This window comes from Lagopus leucura, unplaced genomic scaffold (assembly GCF_019238085.1).
Source record: "Lagopus leucura isolate 7727_CA_CO unplaced genomic scaffold, USGS_WTPT01 Super-Scaffold_73, whole genome shotgun sequence".
In the NCBI taxonomy this organism is placed as follows: domain Eukaryota; kingdom Metazoa; phylum Chordata; class Aves; order Galliformes; family Phasianidae; genus Lagopus; species Lagopus leucura.
Window position 1 is genome coordinate 72,118,017 of NW_024962252.1, and position 19,389 is coordinate 72,137,405.

The following is a 19,389-nucleotide window of genomic DNA, read 5'->3' on the forward strand; positions in this document are numbered from 1 at the left end:
CTGAGAAGGCTGAATACTTCTGGAATCTTGTGTTCCCTTATGGGTCTCAGAAGTTGGTACAATGAGTTCATTAAACTGTGTGCTAACATCTTTATTCCTCCACTGCTGAAGGTACTACTGCAGTGTCAACATTGAGTCGTCATGAAACTCTGCTTTTCCATAGATTTTTAACTATAAATAGTAAGAGGTGTTGCTGTTAAATTCTTTGTTTGAAATTCTTATGCATATATTTGATTAAAGGTGTAAACGCTGGCTCTATTGGATTGGAGCTAGTTAAGTAAAGTTAGATCTAAGTCTGCATGAGCACGGAGATGAAAATATTGTCATTTAAGAGAGGATATCAGACTTCTTTTTTGGAACGAAATACAACTCATATGCTGGGGCAATCTTTCTGATAAAATTACCCAGTTACTTCTTTCAGAAAGTCAAAGCCTGTATGGTATGAAAAACCAGAAAGTTCAATGGCAGTTTAGGTAGACAGTATACAATTATCCAAGCTTAAAAATGCCTCTAGTTTTCATTAATGTTAATGAACTCGTTCACTGGTAAAGGAATGATGCTGGACCTCCTCCATGGATGGTTCTAACTTTGGGCGTGCTCTTTACCTAATGTGCTGTTGAAGTGCCTTACAAAGTGAGAAGTGTGGTATCACACCCCAACGTTAGTGTACTGGTCAAGTCACGGTTTGGAGAAGATAGTTATGCACTGAAATGACATGAAATGAAAGTGTTTATTGATTTCACAGAATTGACAAGCTTAAAATAACTTCAGGATCGAAATAAACAGTTTCTATCTGAATTTTCCTTTCTGTTAGTTTCCAGGTTCATGTAACCTGTTAATTTAAGCCCCATCACATAACTATGTTTTATGAGATTAATGTGATGATGCCCATAAATATACTAATATAAGTAATACATTGAAAGAAAGAAAGAAAGTACTGACTACATCCTGTAGTCCTAAGTAGAAATGAATAAGCTACATGATTTCTTTTCAATACAGCTGAGCCTTACAGAATGCTCTGAAAATCAGTATACAATACCAGAGAATTGCTATAGAATACAGATAGTGGGTAAGTTTTCTTGTCTGCATGTTTTCTTCCAGCGCAGCCTCAGCTCTATTTATCATTTCTTCTAGATTAGCCGGTATTGACTCAGAATAGCAAAATCAGAATATGCCATCTTCCACCTCTTTCTTCTGTACATCACTGACTTACAGTGTCATTTCTGTAACTGATTGAAATATCAGTGCCAAATTCTTTCTATCGTAGATCCCTGACCTTGTTTTATGTACGTATTGTTAAGACATGACTTTTGAAGGCTCCCTTGGTTAAGCAGTTAGGAGGTTCTGTACAGTAATGAGCTGTTCTACATGAGGTTCTGCTTATTTGCTGTGTGTAATTTTGCCATGTGTGTAGTTTTGCCATGCTGATTTTCAGAAACACAGCTGTCCTGTTCTTCATGTGGCACATGTAATACTCAGAATGGTACTTTTTAAAATCAGTTTCACACCCCTTCTTTCTATTTGTACATGAGTTTTCTCAATTATGGTTTTTAATCCTCAGCTCTCAATAGTAGCTTTTCTTTTAGAAGAAATACATAGAGTATATTCATGTATAAAAGAAACTGTGATAACCTTAGATTGTCTGCAGATTTGGATTAAATTCAAAAACATACATAAAAATAAAATTAAAAAAAGCATACATGAAAACAGTTTAATGGATTTCAGTAAAGTAATGGTGCGTTCCATGAAGTACTCACGGGAGTTGCAGTTCTGGGCCTAAGCCATTCAAAAAGGGAAGGACTTGGTCCAGAGAGAGTATATTCTTCTGGGAAATGATATTGAAGCTATTTTCCATACAACACCATGCATTCTTTTTTATCTTACCTGAAAATAAGCATCAGGTAAAACGATGAAGTTGTATTTTACTTGCACTAAACACATCCTGAAGATGGTAATATGGAAAATGTAGTTTCTGGTATTTATTTTTCCTTTGGAGAATATGTGTCAAAGTATTGTAATTTTTAATATTTCTTAAAAGAAGTACTAAAACTCATTTATTTTTTCACACCACTTAAAAGGAGTTTTAATTAGAAAAGCACATTGTCAGTATAGCATGATTTCAAATACAGATTCAGTAAAGGCAATAGAACCTAAGCTTTTTCAGCTTTCCACAATACTAACAAAAATGCTGCAGAATATAGTCAGTCAATAGTTAAAATTTTACTTAGAATATTACAATTTTTGGTATAACACTGTTCCTTTTTCCACACTTATTGCACATCTGTTTAGATTTTAAGCCTAAATTATGGTGATCTAGAAATAAAACCCTTTTGTCTGTTTTCTGGTCTCAGCTATGAAGAGACAGACTGCACAAAACTACAATAAGCATCATGGGACTTGCTTATATATATCTTCATGTATTTAGTAATCTCTTTCTGTGTTCTGGTTGTTTTCACTGTTTTTCTGTTTATATTTTTTGTGCCTTGCACATTTGTTGTCAATAAAACAGTGCCACCTCAGGTTACATTATTTGGGTTTAATCTCTCATCCATGAGAAACTGAATATTGTCTGTCTTGATTTACATAATGTAGCACCCTACCTGGGCTCACAGATGCATTCAGCAGTTGTTGCAGTGCCCTTAGCCAGACACTTCGCTCTGGAATGTTTCTGATAATCTTTTCAGACTGTGAGTTTTCTTGCTTTAAATTTAGAAATCATCCTTACCATCGCTGGTCTTTGCACTGTGTGCTATGCAATTGGTGTTCAAAAATGCCATCAAAGTGTAGTGTAGATGTACACAAAAACAATAACGAATAAATTGAGCACAGTTCCAATAATTCCAAGCAGTGCTAGAATAGATTCTTCTTTCTCCTCCTTCTCCTCTCGCCTTTTTACATCCTCCAGTGTTGTGATGGCAGAGGTCCCCATTTTTCCTGCAAATTTCTTCACCAGTATTCTGGCAGCTAGCTAGAGGAAAGAAAGCAAATGGTAAATCTGGTCTGACAAATGTGCAAGCTCTCATCTTTTTAAATGTAGTTCTGTGCTTTACAATTTTTTTTCTCATTTCTACATGTATTGAGTTGTATTCATCTTTTCTTTTTGTATGAACATGTAGATGGTAGAAATAGATGCAGATTGGATAGAAGGAGTGAAGAACAGCTTGATGCTTCAAACTTAATTAATGTGCCTTATTATAAAAGAAATGTAAAATGTGTCTAAAGCCAGCTAATTTGTTTCCTCATGTAACATCAAATCGACGAACGCAGGTATGGAGGCATTGTCAAATGCTCTGAAATGCCCGGAGAGATTCTGTGAATTTTCAGCGGCTGTTAAATAATTTAACTGTCACGGTACAGAAACAGTTGAAAATGTTCATGTCTGCTGTTGCCCAGCATGGATAATGTGCCTCCTTAACACAGTATAGCAGTCTTTTTTTTGAGCAGTGAGCCGCAAGTAGGCGATTGCAGGTGAGATCTCATCCTTTTACTTGTTTAATACATCAGCTTTTGGACATACATGCAACAGTAAACATTGAACAGAAGATGTCTGTCTCTCCAAATATAAAGGTTATTACTATTCTGGATGCTTATTGCTGCAGTATGCCAAAGGACAGCAGTGCTTTCATAGCAGCAACGTTCTGTGCAGTTTAAAGACTTGAGATAGAGACTTACAGACATATGTATGATTTATTACCTATTTTTGTTGCAGAAGTGAGGTTGACAGCCTGTCTCTATTACTTAGCTGTTCTTGCACTCTTAATTTACAGCCTAATATCTTCTAGAAACACATTCCCTATAAGATTATGTTCTCTGGTGGCTGGGATGTTTATATCGTACATAATCTGCTATGCTGTTTTAGCCGTATTGATCAGAAATTTCATGTCTTAAACTGAAATTTGATTGGGCTTTTTACTAGTTCAGATAACCTACATTTATTGAAGATTTGCAGTCACATTTTATAGTGCTACAGCATTTTTCTCTCTTGGCAAGCATCTTTAATCATTGATGATGAATGTATTTTGCTGAGTCTAATTAAAGCCATCAGCTCAGAGCACATCTCCCAGAAAGGTAAAATAAGATGATGTTTCTTACCCTACATTGCATCAGGAATAAAATGTCATCAGACATGCTTCTTACTCGTCGATTCGGTGGTAAGCCAGGCTTTTATCTTCATGAAGGGGCTGCTCTCCTCGCTCAGATAGACTCAGCACGAGCACGGACAGTTCCTTGATGAAGAAGTTTAACGGTGAGGGGAATAACATTACAGAAGCTTCCCTCGGTGATCCGCCAGCATTGAGGGTAGTCGAAAAACCCTTCTGGTAATGATCCTTGCTGTTGACTAATTCTCATTAAAATGAGGATTTTTTTTTTCCTTGGATGATGTAGAGCAACAAAATGTATGCCGTTTGGTTTTGCCTTGGAAAAAAAAAAAATGAGCAGCTCCTGTTTTATTCAATGGTATTTAGTTATTTATTAAGATTTCCGGGCCCCCCCCCCCCCCCCCCCACCAGCCTGTGATTTACGCTCTGTGGCAGCCGCCTGAAGAGGCTTTCTTACGTTGACGTGCCGTAATTCCAAATGCAGCAAACTACGTGCAGCCACGCTCCGTAATTTTAGTCCAGACTGAGGAGGGATGCAAGGAAGTCTGTGCTGCTTGCGGCCGTGTCAGCGCTGCCACACACCTGCGCTCAGAGGCTCTGGAAATAATTCCAAGGTATTCTTCGGAGCACTGCAGGACTTAAGCAGACAGATCTGAGGGGAGGAATGACGGCGGCTCCAGTCGCACACTGTGGCGAGCTGTGACATTGATTAAACATGCACTTGGCACTTGCTGAATAAAGAAGGAGCTACGAACCACCCTTGCAGACAGCGAGTTGCATAACAATGTGCGATGGCTCCGCTGCTTCATTGTCAGGCCGGGCACATTTTCATCTTGCAACAGCAGAGAAAGTGTGCTGCGTGGGGAGGAGTGCGGCTAACTGTACTTCAGGGGGTGCTGATGGAGTGCTGCGAGACAAGTAGTGGCATTAAGGCATTCGAGCTGAAACTGTGTTTCTGCCTGTTGTCTTTTTATGCTTTGTTTGACAGGCAGTCGTTTCTAAGGGAAATACTGACACTCGTAACGTTTTTGTACTCACCACCAGAGGAATGCAGGTTAGGGTGTAATTAGTGAAAGCACAGACTTAGAGAAAAATATTCCTGTTTCCCTTTCAGAGGAGGCAGTGCCCCTGATTCCTCCTAGGTAGATGACAGAGGTGTTTTCTGCCTTTGCCAGTGCAGGGGAGGGGGCAGCTCGCTTCTTCCCAACCTCTTCAGAGGAAAACCGACGACAACGAGAAACCTCCACCACTTTCTAGAACAGCATAGTTCAGAAGTAACAAGGAGTTGCTTGAAATTCATTTTTCAATAATCTTTTTGTGAAGTGTTTAAAGAAAGCAAGAGGGTAAAATCATCACTTTAAATACTTCAAATTTAAAATTGTTTTACACATTAAGTATTTTGTCTCATTTTTCTGAAGTGTTAAAGTACATTTTTTTTGACTTCATAGATGATTGGCAACACCCAGTATTTTCAGTGTGCATTATTCAATGGTGACTGCCATGTTTGAAGTACAGTGCGCTGTGTATGGTGCTGGTACTCGATTTGTCCTTATGCTGAGCTTAGTGTTGACTCGGTGCAGTTGTTTGGCTCTAGAAGAATGGTACAAAGAATTAGTTTTAATCTGTCCAGCACTGCTTCCCTAAAATATATTATAGTGTGAACATGCAGGCTTTCACTTTAAGCTCTCTGTGTTCTGAAAAGGCTGCTGCAACTTCAGTTTTCTTGGAATGGTTTCCTGTCGATGCATCTCAAAGTTCTGTTTGTTTAGATCTGCTTGGATACAGAGATGGGAAAAATGTCACCTGTGTATTCTGACCATTCCCACTTAATGGTAACCTAATATTCAAGCCATCATACCATATTAACCTTCACATGTTAAAACCTGAACTCTTTGTGAAAGGAGATAAATTGTGCAATGTGTGTCTTCTATTTAACGATAAATGATGTACTCGGAGGGTAAGAATCCATCACCTTGTCGATTTAACGCAACTTGATTTAAAGGATTCAAGGCCAGCAGAAGAATTTCTTGCAGTGTTGTTGAGTATAGATGGTGACAATAAAGTAAATTTAGCAGCTGCACTACAAATAGATGGCTAATTAAGATGTACCCACAGAGAGCAGCAAAAGGACCTGCTAAGTATTTCTTGGCCTGGTTATAGCTGTGGTTGAGCTCTTGCATCAGCCTGCTGTCATGAGCCACGTGAGCAGCTGATAGTACAGGAGCTACATGAACCCAGGGAAACAAATCTCTTGGGGCTCCCTCTGCACAGAATGGAGGGGGAGCAACAGCTCTTGCACGCCATGATTCAGATCTGCCCTTTGCATCAGCCTTGGTTTGATAATCCATCCTTCCTCTGCATTAGTATGTGCGGCTGGGCAGGTGTGCTGAAGTTTGGAGAACACACCGAGCGCAGCACAGTGAGAGGGATGGGGCAGCGGCGGTGGAGAAGAGTTCTTGTCTGTAGGGGAGAAGAAAAAAATAAAAAGATTGTCAATCCTAACATTTCTTAATTACAGGAAGCTTGAGGAGTTCATCTGTGTTGGTGGAAGCTGATATTTATTAATACCAAACTCCTTTATAACCACAACACATCTTCAATATGAAGAGAAAATTCCATGTGAGATTTTTCACATTTTTACATCTTAAGTGAATAATATGGGGTCATTTTGAAAAGACCTTGATTTCTGCATAATGTTTTGTATGAAAAATTAGGGAGATATTTTATATTTTGCATAAAATAGTCTTAAGAGTTGGCACATCTTGTACACATCAGTAATAAAAGCACTTGTTTTGTTGTGGACGTGAAAAGGTTATGTGCTATTTGGTTTTGGTATCCAAAAATGCACTAAGTGTAATTCCATTTTTTCCATCTAGGCCAACCTTTCAAGCATTTAGTAAGACTTTGGCAAGTCATTGTCAACTAATTTGTGTAGCATCCCAAGAGCAGAGCGAGCAATTTCTGTTGATTACAGGTCGTTCTGTTCATTACTGCTGGTGTCTGAGCATTTGTATTGCATGGAAATAGTCCTGACCAATACAAACATATGTCATATTTTACAGATATTCATATTTCAAGCAAGAGTTGCCAAGTTATCTTGTAAAGACTCAGTGGTATAAATACAATGATATACAGTTTCAGTCCGTAAATGATCATTATCCTGCTTTGTGCTACAGCTGTGAGTAATGTGTTATACCCATAGCATCACACTTACAAAACAGACAAGTACTCTTAGCCAAGGTGTAAGTTTTATTTTTTTTCCTCATGCGTTTTTATGAATGTATATAGTTTTGATTTTAATGTACCCTAATGTTATCGTGTGTGTTATATTTTTGTTAAAATCTGCACATTCTGAGTGAGGTATTCATGCCCTATAGAGAATGAATGCTCTGGAGAAGATTGCACGTTAAAAGAGAATGTAAATAAAGATTTGAAGGGGATAATATGAAGAAAAGCAAAAAGGATTGTCTAGACTTAAAAATCTATTTAAGACACTGTAATGAGATCCAGAGGATCACTCACACATCATTTATGTATGAAGATTATTTCCCCTTGTATTTGTTCTGCATTTTCCCTAAAATGCAGGAAAATGCATCCTGTAGGTTATACATTCTAGTTTTCTTCTGTGACAGCTTCCACAAACATCTGTTTGAGATCTGACACTGTTTCAGTTTGAATTGCAGTACGATAGAGAAAAGCTGTGTCTGTTGGGAGATGCAGTGATAAAGATGAACCAGTTTGCTTAGTGTAACCAAGAAGCAGATGTCCATGCCCTTTCCTCCTCCTTTGTAAGGCTTTTGGTATTTTATTCTCATGAGATCTAAACACGGCTACTGTTTTTTGTTGGGGGGGGGGGGGGGGGGAAAGGGAGAGTGAGAGTTGGTTATGAGCATATGAGCGCCTTACTTATTTTTTCTGACATAGGTAATGTGTGATGCTTTTGAGTCCGCAGTGATGGCATGGTTAGTCTGAGACATATTTCAAAGTCTTTATTTTGCTGCCTGTTGCGGGAAAAAAAGCTTAAGTTACTTTTAGATTTCTTACTGTTGTCATTCATAGCTCTTGATGTGTATCACCTCAGCCTTGTTCGAATGATGTTGACACTTAAGCTACGTATCTACATGTTGTAAGAATTTTCCTTCTGATTGTGGAACTTCAATCATACAGAATTGTCTCAGAGCTATGAGTTCTAGCTTTTCCCCATCTGTCAGTCTTCACCACCAGAAACTTACATGTTCCAGTCCCTCACACTTGCTCTATAGTACTTCTATATTAAGAAAGCAGTTTAAGCTTTATCAGTGCCACCCAGAGTAGTTTGACGTAGAGAGTAATATCAGTTTTTCTGCCACACTCCTTTTGTTGCCAGCTTCCATTAGCACCAGTCAGGATCAACCACTGCTTTGTTGTCTGTGCATGTGGTTGGAATGCATACCAGTATTTAATCAAGAAAACTGGCAAGTTTGATAGCTGAGCTCAGCGTGCCTTTGGAGGATGTTGAGTGATGTGTCCCATACTGGCTTGGAGGGAATTATTTTAAGCTCTCTTGATGAATGGAAGTTACTCGGGAGCTGGTGGCTGAATCTTGCTGACTCCAACTGTGGTCACTTACTGGATGTCGTGGAATGGAATGATGGAAAAAATACTATTGCTTTTGGCAGTCTCACATAGGATGTCAGGCATCTTCATTTTTTACTTTTGCTGTGGTATCGAAGAGAATCTCTTGTATGAGTGTTGTACCTCTGAAAAGTGATTGGTAATTTTTAAAATGCTTCAGTGATGATTCAGTGCCATTCTTTATAGCTCAAGAGGTTTTCTTCCAAAGGTATCTGGGACTAATTCTTCAAGTTGGTTTGAATGTAAGCTGCACGCTTCTGGAGGATGGAGAATTTCAACTATCAAATTTCTGAGCTGTCATGTTCGTAAGTTTTATTGTGGTAGAGTTATCTGTTAAGCAAATATTGGATCCTTCTCCTGGGCAAGCCCGGAGAGGCAAAGTAGTGAGCATTGATCCTAGTCCAGGAAAGTGGCTCTTGGTGAACAACAGAACTAAAACAAATTCTGTTTTCTTCAAAGATTTTAAAGCATCTTGCTTGATGAGAAAGAACAAATTCTGTGCGTATGAGTGAGTCCAGATGACTGCTTTTATTTAAATACAGAGAAGGAACTGTCATCCTAGTACCTTTTGCTATGACTTTCTTCTGATTTCTTATCTTAACTTTGAAATGGTTTTGGAGCAAGACCATGACATTCTCCTTGTGAAGTCTTTTATTTTCTATTGCAAAAAGAATGAGGATGTGCTTATCATATTTTAAAAGCATTTAAGGTATTGAAGTATTTCCTAGTGATGTTTTTGTAGTACAACAACTAAATGAACAGATTTTTTTGAAAATATTAAAACTGATTATCTACATGTGCTTAATAATATTGAAGGTGTACGAAAGAACTCATTGTGAACTTGTACATCTAATTTGACTCTGTTGCAGAATGTTATTTTAATTTACAGGGAGTTGTTATGAAGTATGCATTGAAACATTACCCTACTGAGGTATTTGAGAATTAAAGACCAGGCAACCTGAGTTTCTTTTCTAACTAGGTACTGGATTATTAGTCGGATAAGACACTTAGTCCTTTGAAGACTAAAATTTTCTACCTCCAAAGAGCACACAAACTATTTTTCTCCAACCAATTATTAGTTTGCAAAAAACCTCTCAAAGAGGTTTTATCTTCTACTTCAGTCTTCATCTGTTTCTGTACTCCACATTGTTTTAGATTGCTTTTGAGCATCAGACCATTAACTGGAGAGCTCTTCACTGATTTACACAGCTGCTGATGACTTTTGGAGCTGCATATACAGAGCATGCTTTAACATGCAGTCTCTAGCTCCGCTCACTTGATTGCAGTAAATTTCCCATAAGGAAGGGAATTTTTTAGGCAATATACCTGAAAAAGTATCAGGAGAGAGATAAGAAGGGTTAGGGCTAGATTTAAGTGAGGCTTCTCACATTACACTTTGTTCTTCCTTCTGCTTTTGCTCACCTATGTACTGCTGGATTTCTGTGGAGTACTTTTCAGAAGGACAGATCTCTGGAATAACGAGTGGAATTTTTTTGTCCGTTTGTTTATATGAGCTTTAAGTTACAGATACTTTTCCAAAATTATGACTGAGTCTCCAGAAGTTCTTTACAGGGCTATCTTGAAAGCATAAGGAAACTAGGTTGTTTTCTTATCTCAAGACCAATATGAAGTTCTGGACCTCTGTGGTTACAGGATAGTATGATTGCTTTGAAGCAGGAGCAACAGACTGCTTATCTATCTGTATCAGTCTGCCAAGAACCTGTTGTTTTATGGTATCCCCTTTGGATCTGCTTGAACATCAGTCTTCCAGTACTGACATGAAGTATATTTTTCTGGCAGACTTTGATGCCTTGCACTCGGCTGTGCAATATGTTTTATGTAAAAGGAAACTAAACTGCAGTGTTTGCCTTTTGCCTTCCAAAGATGAGATATCTTTTTTAATAAGCTTCCTTGATGTACAAGGATTTGTAGAAGCTAACATCATATATGAGATGCAGCTGGTATTCATTTTATTACTGAAGTTAGTTTCTGTGGTTTTGTTTCTAATTGTTTACTTCAGAAGAAAAGGTAGTGAGGGCTGTTGTCTTTAAAAGGATTTGGTTTTGGCCGTGTGACTGTTCAAGGGATATGGCAGTAAAGCTTCTGCCTTCTTTAAAGAAAAGAGAGCTTAAACATAAGCTTTCCTGGTCAATGTTATCTTACTGCTAAGGTCCGTGAGTATTTCATCCTGGAGTTTGTTTGTTTGTTTCCCATTTCATTAATTGGCAGCCAAAATTGGTAGGTTCGTCTCTGCTAATAGGATCAAACTGGGAGCCTCTAACTACTACATTAGCTTTCTCTCACAGCGTAGTTGGTAAAGACACTTCACAGGCCTTTTGAAATTTGAGGTACCACATTGCATCTTTGAAAATTTCCATGGTAAATATTATTGGAACTCACATTTTCTCTTATTTTTACTTTAGACTGTACATCTCAAATGGTTTCATGTGGATTTAATAAATGTAGTTTGATAGCTGGTGGGTGTCCAGAATAGATTTCTGCAATCTACCAGATGATCCAAACGCACTCACAGATTAATAACCAACAGCATCAGTGCTTTTTGAAAAGAGAATATGATATCATAGCATAATAGGACATTACACTGGGTGTCCTGTAATTCCATATCACATTGTAGAAACATTGATGCCCTTCTATTCTTATCCCATACTGCTCCTTGTTGCTAATGGTAATGTAACTGCTGGGCATGAACATTTTATTGATGCGCATAAGAGATTCCTAAAAGTTTAGAATAGTAAATAATGCATTTTCAATGTGTTTTTTTTCTTTTTCCTCTATTAGTGACTTAGACATGTTGCGTAATTGAATAAGATGCTAAGAGTTTCTTGTGCAAAGAAGAAGTATATACAGAGAAGATTGCCATGATTAGTTTTAGATAGTTTACTTCAGCTTTCCTGAGGAGGAGCTCCCTGTACTTCTGGATCAAATTTCATAACAGTTAGGAGTCATGAAGATCAGAATGAATTTGAAGAGAAGCTTAATGGAACATTGAGCACTGCCTTTAATTTTCATCATTTGGAACTCTCATTTGTTAGATGTTGTGATAGGTCTTGATTATTCTTGGCAGTCTCACTGTCTCATCTGTTGCTTTCTGTGTGTGTTCTTGTTTTCTCTCTTCCTTTTGAAAATAAAAGGTTAAAACTAGCATTTCCCATATTTTTATGCAGATGCTTTTGTAATATTTCCTTTTTTGCATTTGGAGTTTTGAGTTCAGGTCACAAGAAAACAGGTCTCTGCAGTTGAAGGTGTTAGTCTGGAAAGAGCTTATTTCAGAACACAAACCCTAGATTTTAAAAGTATTTCTATTTTCTTGTCCTCTTAAGAGCACAGCTTCACTAGTACCACTCATTTAAAAACAGTGCACTGTTTTCTTTTGAGTTTGTTGTTATGCATTAATCTTGGGCTAGTGGATGACGGATTTTAAGAAGTGGTACAGGAGCTTGTTTGGCATTGCATGGATGATGTAAACTTTCTGTTCTGCATGTCTGTGGTGTGGAGATGATTCTTTCCATCATACATGATGCTCAGACATGCTGGTCGATAAATTTACCGCATGGCTGCTTGCACTCTAGGGTACTCAACATGTGTTGAGTGCAGGGGATTGCCTTTCATATAGTGTAGGTTCAGGAATGCTGTTAGGCTTCAATTTCTCCACAGCCTGCGCCATTTATACCAAAACCCCACGCTGATGTTTAAATAATCAGCTGTTCAACAGAAAATACACTGAAGTGGTAAAGGTTCTGTCTTGCATATGTATATTTGTCATGTTGACCAGGCAAAATAGTTAGGTATTTAAGACATAATGAGATTTGTAAAATTGTCTTCTTTCTGTCACTTGACTGTGTGGTATTGTAGGTATGCTCACAAAAGGAAAGTTTGCCCTGAAGCACAGTGAAAGCACGTCCATTCACTCAAATAGTAATGTGAGTGTCCTTTGCTGATAGTGTGGAGTTTGAAGTAAAAGCCTAAGTCTTGGCCTTCTTCCATCTACTGAAGTAATGGTTTTAAAAAAAAAAAAAAAAAAAAAAAGTAATCCTTCATTATCTAATTTTGAATTTCTACGTTGATTTCTGCAGCATGTGCTATGAAATGGCAGATTTCCATCTTATTTTCAATTCCCGTCTTGCCTTAAAATACTAGTGACTGTTTTATGGGCTGGAAGGGGTAACATGACTTGCTGAGGACCATTGCAAGGTGGCTGCTTGCCCACTCCTCCTGCCAAAAATAGTGAAATCATTGTTCCCCCTCCCAATGCTGAGATGATGAAAGCCAGATTAACTTCCTTAAAAATCCTGCTTTGTGTTCGTAGAGCAGGGATACCTTTCCTTTAACCTCTGTGGAGTGCCTGCACTTGAGAATTAGCTTCAATTATAACTTTATGGTTTAGGAATTCAAAAAGGGGTAAATATGTATTCTGATTTCTAATAATCCACTTAGAGCATGCCTATGTGAGTGTGCAACAAATGAATGGGCCGACAAATAGAGTTGCTGTGTAAATCTAAGAATTTGGTCTTATCCAAAAGCAAGCACACTTAACGTGTAGCAATATGCAAGCTTGCACCTGATTCTATTTGATTTTATTTTTCAATAAAATTTTTGTTCACAGCCATTTAAATAATGGAATTTCTCTTAAGGAGAATATTTTTCTTACTTTCTTAGTTAGGAGGATGATTTATTTGACATTTTTAGCTTACAACTAATATTAGATTGATTTCATTAAATCTACTTCAAATAGAAATTTTCTTTTCATCTTAAATGCCATAGCAAAGAGAAGTAGTGCTACCTAGTTATTTCCATGGAACTACAACAGATACAAAGAACACAATAATACTGTTTTGATAGAGCACGTTCACAGCTACAACTCATTCTTTTTCAACACGGTCACCACTAACAGCCATGCATTTTTGCCAGCCATAGACAAGAGAATGCATGCTGCCCTTATCAAAATTTGCACCAGCAAAGGTGACCCACTTTCACAGCTGCTGTGACAGCATCGTTGCTAGGAAAACATTGCCCATGCAGTCCATCTTTCACCAGACCACACAGGGGGGAAGTCAGAAGGTGCCAAATTTGGACTTAAAATGGTTGTGGTAGGACAGTTCAGCCAAAACAGGCATCATGCTCCACAGTGTGCAAGCTGGTATGGGGCCTGGCATTACTATGTTGGAAGATAAAGGTTGTCATCTTCTCTTGTCTGACTCTGGAAGTTGGAGACTTCAGCTTAGCCAGTGTTGTAATGCAGCAGTCAGAGTTGATGCTTTGACCAGGTTTCAGGAAACCTGGAAGGACCCTAGTCCTTTCCTAGCTCACACAACATTGCACATCACTTTACCTGCTGAGGGGCTGTGTCTTGAATTTCTTTGATGGGAAATTCACGTTACCACTCCATGCACTGCTGATTTGACTTCATCTCCTAGTGGTGACACCAAGTCTCATCACTGGTAATGATAGGATCCAAGAAACTGTCACCTTCAGCATTGTAAGTAGGTCTTGACAAACTTGGATATGATGTGCTTTCTGTTCTTATGTGAGCATCTGTGGGACACATCTGGTGCCAACTTTGAGATATTCCAATGTTGCCACTGTCATTTGCAGTGCATTGGAGGTGATATTCAGTTCTGTACACAGTTCCCAGGTCATAGTCCACCAGTTTGCACAGCTGAGCTGATTGAGATAGTCTTCATTTCACAGTGTGACAACTGTGCATGGCCGTCTGGAATGCAGTGCATCTTCTGTGTCGCTGTCACCACTGCTGAAACACGACCCACCACCTCTCTGCTCACATCCACTGTTTGGTCTCTGTAAACTTTCAGCAAGCCTTGATGAATGTCAGTGGGCACCATTTTTCCCAACAGAGAAATTCAGTGACATGCCTGTAGTTCACATGCACATCATGTCTGACTGTCCCTCTGCTGCAGTCTGTCACATGGCAACAAAATGTAACTGAATATTGCTGGGAAGGTTCAACCTCTACAGCCACACCATCAACAGCAGCCTCTGACATAGTGGGCCAATGTAATAACATGGAAGGCATTACTTTTGGAGCAGCCTTTGTATTAATAATGAAACTTCTTTCATCCTCTATCCAGCTATAAAAACCTAATTCTCATGCATTCTCTGAATGTCTTTTGTATAATTTTTTTCTTCTTTCTTCCCTGTATTTCCTTGCTTTGTCTGTGTTTGTATCATTTTATATTGATTCTGTAACTTTACCGTGATGCTTCCTTATACTTGTTTTTTAGGTTTGGATGCAAACATCATTTGGTTACAGCTTTATCGTTTACTTACTTTTCTGCATGTTTTATTGCTTTAAAGAATTGGTACTGGGGGAAGTGCGTGGACCTTTGGGAGGGGAGATTTTTGGAAGTGCAGTGGGACTGGATCCGTTAGCAGTATGAATTTCCTCTGTGCAGTACTCTGGTTAAATCCTTTCTACACTGATACTTGCTGGACCATTTAAACGCAAACAGAAAAAGACCAAAAAAAGTGAATATGACATTTTTCATTTTTAGTTCTCATTAATTATTCTTATTTGATGGTTCTTGTTGCCTCCAAGAAACTTCTCTTTATTACCTGACTACCTATTCATGATTATTTGGAGTATTAACTAATAGCAGAGAACGGTGTCTGTCATTGATTCTGTTCCCAGGGCCATGAGTGTGACATGGAAATAGCACTATTTCTAATGTTGTGGACCACGCGTGGTTCTGGTAATCATGCTTACAAAGCTGCTTCCCTTGTATGTCTTTCATATCTGTTGTGTATCCCTTGTATGTCTGCCATATCTTGCCCTTTCAAAACAGGAAATTGTCAGTTGCGTTTGCTCAGCTGTACGCACTGGCTTCATGCAACAATGCCTCGTGCTTTTCTGGCAAAGGTTTGTTTTCTGCGTTCATTGATGTATTCATATCAAGATTTTTAAGTGAATAATGTTATTCAATTTCATTTGTAAATAAAACCTTCCTGAAAAAATCTATCTTCACCAGAATCAATTATGCTTTAAAAATAAATGAAGCAGAACTTAAGAGCATTGGGCTGCCCTCTGAGCAGCATTCCTGCCCAGACTCCAGGCGATTGACGGACCAACTAGCTTGAACAATACATCTTGCTTCTTGGAGTTGAAATGCACACTTCCCTTTCCTGCAGCAGTGAACCTGTTATTTTTTGCTAGTTTCCCAGAGCAGGCGTGTGAGCGCTGTGATGCTGGGGCAGACCATGCTTGTAGCCCGGTGCTTTTATCACCGGTAGTGGGCAGTAACAGTTGCCTGTGGGAGAGCATAGCAGTGGAGCTGACCTGTAACTGCTGTGCTGCTAATGCCGTTGTGTGGCCAGGGCTTGTGTCACCTCATTTATGAGTCCTTGATGCCCTGTTCTTATATTCTTACATGAATTTACCCAATTACTTCTAAACCTGTAATAATATTTCTGCCCCAGCATTTACTGCTAAGCTCTTACAAAGCCTAACTGTGAAGCGTTGTGTAACACATCCTGATGTTCTTTTACAATCTGCAGCCTTCTCATGGCACGCCAAGTTCTTTCAATGTGTAGATCGGTCCTATTCATGTTTTCTTTACCACTGTTAATTTTGAAAAACTTTATCATTTGCTTCTTTAGTCTCTGGGGCTGCAAGGTCTTCATTTCATTTAAGGTAGTGCAGAAGCTCTCCTGCTGCACCTTCATTTTTTCAGTTGCCTTTTATCCCTTTTCCAGTTCCGTGCTGTCTTTTGAGGCAATGGAGAAATGCACATGTGTTGAAGTCACACTACTGTTTGAATGCCATTTCAATAAGTAATTTCTGATTTCTCTCAGTTTTCTCATATTTGGTTTTTCTTTTTTTTTTTTTTTTTTTGACTGCTACTGCTGACCCCCATAGGAACAAGGTGCTTTGAAGAAGGCTGAATTTGAATAATAATCATCATCATGAACTTGGAGCCTGCATACGTTACGAGACCCACCATTACTGTGTTGTTTCACTGTGCTCTGATAGAGGGTTTGTAACTCCTGAGCTGGAAGTAAGCTTCCAGCATGAGGCTTCTCCCCCTCCTCCTGCTGCAAGGGGACTCATCTCTTCTGATGCCCTTTTTTTTTTCTGATGATCAAAAATGGTACCATGAAAATGTTTATGCCATTCTTATACATGGAAAAGCAAAGAAAAATAAGAGTAATTAAATGATTACAAGATGGCAATGTTTAGAAAGCTTTTATTTTTGCCCTAAGGTTAATGTTTCCTTTAAGATATCTGATTTTGAAATATTCTGCAGGCAATCTTTTTTTCTGTCAAAATGTAACAGAACATAGGGTGCTAATTAGGCCTATTATAAAAGAGGCTTGCCCTGGGTTGCTTGTGAAACAGAAAATCAAGAGGCAGCAGAGCATGACGTACGTGGAACTGACACTATTGCCTGCAGCATGGACTGCATTCATAGATCGTATGTTTGAAAAGATGCAGCAAAGGGGGATGAGGAGCACCTGCACTTGTAAAATCTGTAGGAAAAGGAAGTGGGGTCCTCCTGGAAGCACCATGTCTGATATGGATGTCTGGCAGTGTCTGTGATTGCAAGGCTGTATGATGGTTTGAACTGAAAATACAAAATCAGTGGTTTTTTGTGTGGCTTTTTTGAGGAGTGGCATTTTTTTGCTGCTGAAAATCTTTAGTAGTTGAAGGAGATCCTGAAAAACTTAATTTAAACACAGCTATGCGTTTTAGGTTTGTGAATAACTGCTAAGCGCACCCTCAGTAATTGTAAGGCATATTTTAGGAATGGTATAAAGTTGAGAGAATCTCTAAGTGATGTGAAGGTTAATAAAAATACATCAGTGGCAGATGTGTGTTGTACCGCAGTTATGATCTTAACATTGAGCTTCGAGGTTTTCAATAAGAGAAATGACAATAACCTTATTTACTTCTATCTTTTTAAATTGAGGAGACCAATGTCTTTTTGTTACTGTTTAAAAAAAAAAAAAAAAAAACAAAAAAAAACCCTGTTTCTTGGAGTGCAAAAGTGTTCTGTGGTTGGGTTGTTTGGTTTTGTTGGTAATTGGATTCTTTTGTTTTTGCCAGGGAGATTTGAATGCAGTATAGCAAACCTTGAGCCTTTATGTCTGATGTAAATAGAAGAGTGATAATAGAGTTGTTCTGTGTAAATATTGGTACCTTTCTTTCATATTAGTTGAAATGGAGGCAGAGTTTTTATTTCTGGACAGGAAGGTAAAGAACAAATACTTTTTGTCTTTATAGGAAGATGTGAAGTCTAATTTGTTTTATCTTTTAGGGGAAAAGTAGATCCAAATCAAATGAGGAAATGAGACACAGAGGAGGCTTTTGGGTCTCTGAAAAGTGCCCCATGCAAGAAGCAAAGTTCTTAGTATGGGAGATGAGAACATTACTGTAAAAATCAGAATTCAAATTTATCATGGATTATAAAAGTCATTTTGTTCAAGTTTTAATCTTTTTTTTCTCCTCTCTTGGTCTATTAAATGCAAGCCATTCTACTTTCAGGAATTTTAGGTTTAACCTCATATTTCTTGTTTCTAGTCTGTGCATTCTGTACAGAATGCCCTTTTCCTTTCTGTTGTTTCCTTTTAAACATGGCTGTATGCTCATGGCTGCTGTAGGAACTGCGGGAAGTTGGAAGGAGTGCCTGGTGCCAGCACAGCCTTGTTTCCTTCAGCAGTGGCAACAGGATATACTTTCCTTGTGCTACAGAAGCCAGAAATGTGTACATCATGTGATGCACTTAAAACCAGTTTGGAGGGGTTTTGGTTTTGTTTAGGTGGTGGTTGTTCCACAGGCGTCTGTTTTGCCTTGTTTTACATTACCCTTACAAGCACTTTGGGGTAGAAATTCCTGTTTTAGTCATAGTGAGAATCGCAGTGGGAATACGTTCACATTAGATCCCTATAAAGCACAACTTGTCATCATTTTCTTAGAAATTATTCTCTATTTTTTCAATCTACTGTAAAGTGTGAACATTTTTAATATAGTGCATATACTATACTAATCATTTCTTTTATTATAAAATAAATATGTTTATTCTTTGTATTATGTTTTCAATGTCCATTACAATGGAAGTAAGCTTTATAATCTTACTCGTACCCAGTTAAGTTGTACTGAGGTTGTTAAATGAATTGCAGAAAAATTTATTGCTGCTCAGTATTATCTATTTAATGGGCCATTAGGCCTGGCTATTCTTTGTTTGAATATTGTGTAATATTAAAAGAAAGCAAATGCATTAGAGCCACAGGGGCATTACCTTGTTACAGATACTTACATAATTTGAGGCAGTACCTTGATCCTATGAAGCTACCTGTCCTCACGTGCTTTTTCATATATTGAGGTTATAATTGCATATGGGTAGAGTTAGGTCTTTTAAGAAGTAGAGCTGTATCAGTGATGCATAAATACATGTGGAAGGCAATCCAAATCTCTTAAAATCACACACAGGTTTTTTTGAACCTAAGTCAGTTATTTTCCAGGAATAGTTGGATTCTGTTGGGAACTCTTCAGCGACGTGGTAGGTGCTTTCATATCTCACAACCTTTTGGTATTTGTGAAAGATGGGCGTTTTCCAAAGACAGATGCTCAGTACCTTCTGACAGTGGAGACTTCTTAAAATCACTTCAGTTTCTTCACCCCTCCACCAGCCCCCAGTCAGAA

General features: G+C 38.3%; 1 protein-coding gene and 1 long non-coding RNA gene across 8 annotated transcripts in view; one reads left to right on the forward strand and one right to left on the reverse strand.

Moving 5' to 3' along the window:
* The window catches only part of BIRC6 (baculoviral IAP repeat containing 6), a 170,949-nt gene that overhangs the window by 121,278 nt on the left and 30,282 nt on the right, over nt 1-19,389 (forward strand). The gene's annotated exons all lie outside the window — the stretch shown is intronic.
* On the reverse strand, nt 868-4,956 carry LOC122191157. Its single transcript, XR_006182322.1, has 3 exons — nt 4,558-4,956; nt 4,093-4,416; nt 868-2,968 (listed from the first exon to the last, which is right to left on the reverse strand). It is a non-coding gene; the product is annotated as an uncharacterized LOC122191157 (long non-coding RNA).